Source organism: Nicotiana attenuata, unplaced genomic scaffold, assembly GCF_001879085.1.
Source record: "Nicotiana attenuata strain UT unplaced genomic scaffold, NIATTr2, whole genome shotgun sequence".
In the NCBI taxonomy this organism is placed as follows: domain Eukaryota; kingdom Viridiplantae; phylum Streptophyta; class Magnoliopsida; order Solanales; family Solanaceae; genus Nicotiana; species Nicotiana attenuata.
Window position 1 is genome coordinate 10,674 of NW_017677523.1, and position 4,957 is coordinate 15,630.

A 4,957-nucleotide genomic window follows, 5' to 3' on the forward strand; every position below is an offset into this window, starting at 1 on the left:
TTCTGTCATGAATATGCATGCATGCTTATGGTTTAAAATGATGTTCGTAACCCTATTCATTGAACTTATAAGTTGATGATAGGAATTATTAGTGGATATCGAGCCTTAGTCCTGCTTGTTAGCTTTGCTCCTTTGATTTCTCAGTCACTTTTTACTTGAACCATTTGTTCCATTTGAATGAGGTTATATTATCCATGCACCAACATAATCCTCTTATGATGTTTTAAATTTCTAAATATTAATTTAAATGAAACATGTTATATTAAGCTTTGAAAGATTATAGTGGACGACAAATTTGAATTTAAAATTATATAAAGACTAGATGGCCCGAGTCTGTGCTGTGCACGGGCATAAGCCCAACATTATTGTACCTCAGCATTGTTGTACCAAAAAGGTTCATACTTATTTCAATTGTATAGCATAATAATCATTTGCATATAAAGAAAACGTATGATCATGCTGATTAGATATTTACATAATAGCTCCATACAATGTACATTCATTTTAGTAATTATGTCATACACAATATGAAATATGCAAGGGCAACCGTACAAAAGAAATTGCACTTCTTGTAAAAGTCAATCACTCAATCGAACTTCATTGCTATGAGTCTTCTTTTTGCAATAGTATTTGATGAAAGTATCAAAACCAGCCGCATATCCAATTCCGAAATTTTAGATTCTCTGGGAACAAAGAAGAGGAAAAAGATGTTAAACCTAGGTAGAGCAGATGACCATACTTTTAGTATTTTGCTAAAAGTTGAATATACAATTTTGATAGAACTTTATTCCAGATGCAGAAAAATATGAGTTGAACTGCAAAAAAGCATGTTAAAATTGCAGGTAAATGCACCCAAAAAAGAGCAAAACCCGTAAAACAGGTGCATAACGCATGGAGTGCAAAAAAAGTGCAAAATGCAGGAAAATCTACCAAAAAAATTAGAAGAATATGGTGCAGAAACTGAAAAGTAAGTGCATACTGCACAAATATGGAGCAGAAACTGACAATAATGTGAAAAACAGAATAAAATAATGCAGGAACCCCCTCCCCCTCAAAAAAATCAACAATTGAAACTTTGTTGGGAAGGTAAACTTGTAGGAATCAGTACTAACAGAGTATGAGAAGAACTGTTCTCTAGAATGAGGGTCAGTGAACATTTTGTATCAGTGGAAACTTGTCCCGCTTCTCTTTCCGCAACTGGTATTAGCTATGAAGTTGAGATCCTTCCCCTTCTCCTCCCCACTTGCTTGAGCCAACAGTGATTACTTGGAATTCGCCCATGAATTAAAATACCAGTTATGGATATGTTTTCTGAGAAATACTTAAGCCATCCCTATACGAACACGTCTGTCCAAGAACCTCATTTTCTTTTGGTAAGAGCTCATTTCTACAGTATTATCTCTTGGTAAAGTTGTCTACTCTTATCTACATATATTGAAAGAGGAAGTGGAAATATTATTGATTAAAAATTAGTCGTTTCATCTTGATTGGCTTGAAATTCTTAGATCAAAAGCTCAATGTCCGAGGAGATATCTGCAAAGGTTTCTGTATTTTGTATACTGCATGTTTGCAGAGTTTGCTCTTTTTGTGAAAATAAAATATGTGATCTTATAGAAGTCCATGATTATATTCAAATGTCAGTTGAACTACACTATCAGAGTCATAATGTATGAAGCTTAATGCCTCCGTGAAGGAAACTATGAAAAACTTTAGAATTATCATCACAGAGCCCAATAATATTTGGACCACCTTGTCTCATCCAACATTAAGAACCTTTTAGATTGAACACATCATCTCTGGTAACCAACTCTGACAAACTTCATGGTGCAATTACATTATGTGTGACTTAATAATTTAATGCTTTGACTAAAAGTTCCCTATCTCCCTTTTTAGTTGCTTCAATTCTATATAGTCTTTATCTCTCCTCTATGTAGATTGTGAGATTTATAATACTCTAACCCTTTTAACCAAATTAGAGAGTTAAACAGTTTGAAGGGGGACACAATACAATACCTCATGGTTTCCATCAAAATGAACACGTCAGGTGTTTTGCTGTCCTTTCTAAGCATCTCAAGAAGTGTATCGATCGCTTGCCACAAAGATTTATGTCAAGAGCTTCTTTTAGCACCTTCAAGTCACTTCTATTCTGCTAATGGTGGGGTTAGCTGCAAAAATAAAATAAATTCAACACTACTTCACTAAACTATATAGCTAACAATTGCTTGTTTACTTTCTATAACAGTGTGAAAATTTAACATGGCTTAAAATAACATTCACTAAATTGTTTAAATGTCTAGATTATGCAGTAGCTTTAATGTGAACTCCACACAATGACCTCACAAGAGATGACACATATATCAACCAACGAACAGATTCAAGAGGATAAGCAATCTTTCAAGTTTATCCCAGAATAATCAGGATTCGGGATAAGAGATGACGTATAGGTTCTGAAGCTAAACTATGAAGTTTAGCATCAAGGTTACATATTGCTTATTAAGTGACATCGTGGCCGACACCTTCTCAAGCTCAGATATCTATTATGCAATTATAACAATTGTGAGCTATGATTGATGTAGAAATGGACTCTTAGAAAATAAGAAGAAAGATATTGAAGACAGGGATCTTTGCTTCTAGAAAATTAATAAGAAAATCTTTGCTTCCAGATAAAATAGATATGACTATAGCTAATGAAATGTGTAGCTATTTGCAGCCTGATAAACACCTTCATTACTATCTTGTTTCTTATTTTAATAGTGAAAACTCTTAAATAGATGCAAGTTCAATTTGTTCCAACTTCCTTGAAAATCCCATGAGTCCTCTCTTGTATAGAATATAGGTGCACCTTTCAGGCCATCGATGACAGTTTTACGAACCCAAGAACCAACAGAATCTCAGTTATTTTCACAATAACCATCCTATGTTTAAAAAGATATCTGCATAACCTCATTGTCAATGAAAAGAAACAGAGATATGTATTTTAACGATTTTCTGGCACGAATTAGATTTCACACACTGATGCAAGCGCTTTGACAGCAAGCATTCGCACTTTGGCATNCGCATTTTTTTTTATATAAGTATTTCACATTTACGATGAAATTTCTGAAAATTGACCCACCACTTTTTATTCTGGACAAAGGAATCCTGTCTAATTCACTAATTCGGGGGAAGATACTGAATTTTTGTATTTGAAAAAGATTTCCGTAGGGATCTCTGAAGTAGATGGCGGTTGATAAAGAACTCTTTGATCATAATTTCCCGTATGAATACTGTGTTGAACATGAAACTTGTGATTGGTAGTAAAACACCGATTCGCTCGTTGAGACCTAATTCGATCTTCATAGAGTTCTCGAGATATTTTCTTACGAAGTTTTGTTATAGCATCTATAACCGCTTCCGGTTTAGGTGGGCAACCTGGCAAATATACATCTACAGGAATTAGCTTATCGACTCCCCGAACAGTACTATAAGAATCGGTACTGAACATCCCGCCTGAATTGTACACGGATCCCCATAGCATAACATATTTTGGTTCAGGCATTTGCTCATATAATCTCACTAAAGAGGGGGCCATTTTTCATTGTTACTGTTCCGGCTGTTAAAATTAGATCCGCTTGTCTAGGACTCGATCTTGGTACTAGTCCATAACGATCAAAGTCGAAGCGTGAGCCTATTAGTGAAGCAAATTCAATGAAGCAACAACTGGTACCATAGAGAAGCGGCCATAAACTAGAGAGTCTTGACCAATTTGAAAGATCATTTAATGTAGTTGAAATAACTGAATTTTGGGCTGTTCGATCAAGTAAAGGAAACTGAATGGAATTCATAACTGTCTCAATCTTATTTTCATATACATATTCTTTTTTAAACACAATCTACTGATCTAAGTCCATGCCAATAATATTGTAGACAATACTAACTAAATCTTTCTTAGGAAACAAGAACACAACGTAGGGGTATACCTTGAAAGAAGCAACAATGTCTTATTGTGGTAAAAGAAGATTGATTATTCCCCAGATTTTCGGTTAACAATAAGGCCCTTATCATTGAATCACACTCTTGTACCTCGCATGGTTGAGCTATTTTACCACCAATGTTGAAAATAAGCAAGATAAAGGCAACCGAAATTATTGGTAGAACATAAATGCGTGCATTACTGACCTTTGAGGATTTTGTTCATATAGCCTTTATTTTCATTGAGTTCCTTTCAGTGCCAGTTCTTACTACCAAATTGACACAAAATATTCAGAAGTAGACATGCATAAGCAGAAAATAATATAGTCAGGAATGAAATATCTATAGATAGTGAAAAATTAAAAAATAATATTGTGCATATCTTAAATACAACATAATTTTCTTACCTTCTGAGTTATGGTAAATACTGCATTCAAAATCTCACTATTGAAAGGTTTAAATAAAACACATTGATAGTTGACCGACATTTTTCCAATCTGTTTGTCACCAGCATCAACATCATTGCCAGGGCTTCAAAAAATTCATCGTCGCCGAATCTAGAAGTCCAGCGATTTAGTTTTATCATCCTATAATCTTTTACTGCATAGAGAAGTCCTTTAAATAGAATTTATTTTCACATTATGACAGGTCCATCCATACTTGGCCAAGAAACGATTAGGTAGACAAAAAAAGAATCAATCAATGACAGCTTATACCATCTCAACTTATACCACGGTCAATTACCAAACAGCAACAAATCCAACTGAAATAACAAGAAAAATGCAAAACGCTACTATTGCTTCTAGCCTTCTATAAGTATTTCTCCATTTGTATAACTTTTATGAAAAATGTCCCCAATTCAGAGGAATGTAAAACTTCGTATAGTTGAAGATAGTCCTAATTTGCTCAATAATACAAAGAGAAACAAAGAAATTCTTACCAAAATAATTTTGTGTTGTTTCAGGCATATCACCGACACTTTGGATTCATCAAGTTTGCAACAGTT

The 4,957-nt window shown here is 34.2% G+C and overlaps 2 long non-coding RNA genes across 2 annotated transcripts; both read right to left on the reverse strand.

The window, feature by feature from the left end:
* Nucleotides 1-438: 438 nt before the first annotated feature.
* On the reverse strand, nt 439-2,183 carry LOC109221431. Its single transcript, XR_002067261.1, has 2 exons — nt 2,014-2,183; nt 439-683 (listed from the first exon to the last, which is right to left on the reverse strand). It is a non-coding gene; the product is annotated as an uncharacterized LOC109221431 (long non-coding RNA).
* Nucleotides 2,184-3,898: 1,715 nt separating this feature from the next.
* Nucleotides 3,899-4,600, reverse strand: LOC109221432. The gene is made up of 3 exons (XR_002067262.1): nt 4,359-4,600; nt 4,159-4,220; nt 3,899-4,055 (listed from the first exon to the last, which is right to left on the reverse strand). It is a non-coding gene; the product is annotated as an uncharacterized LOC109221432 (long non-coding RNA).
* Nucleotides 4,601-4,957: the final 357 nt, after the last annotated feature.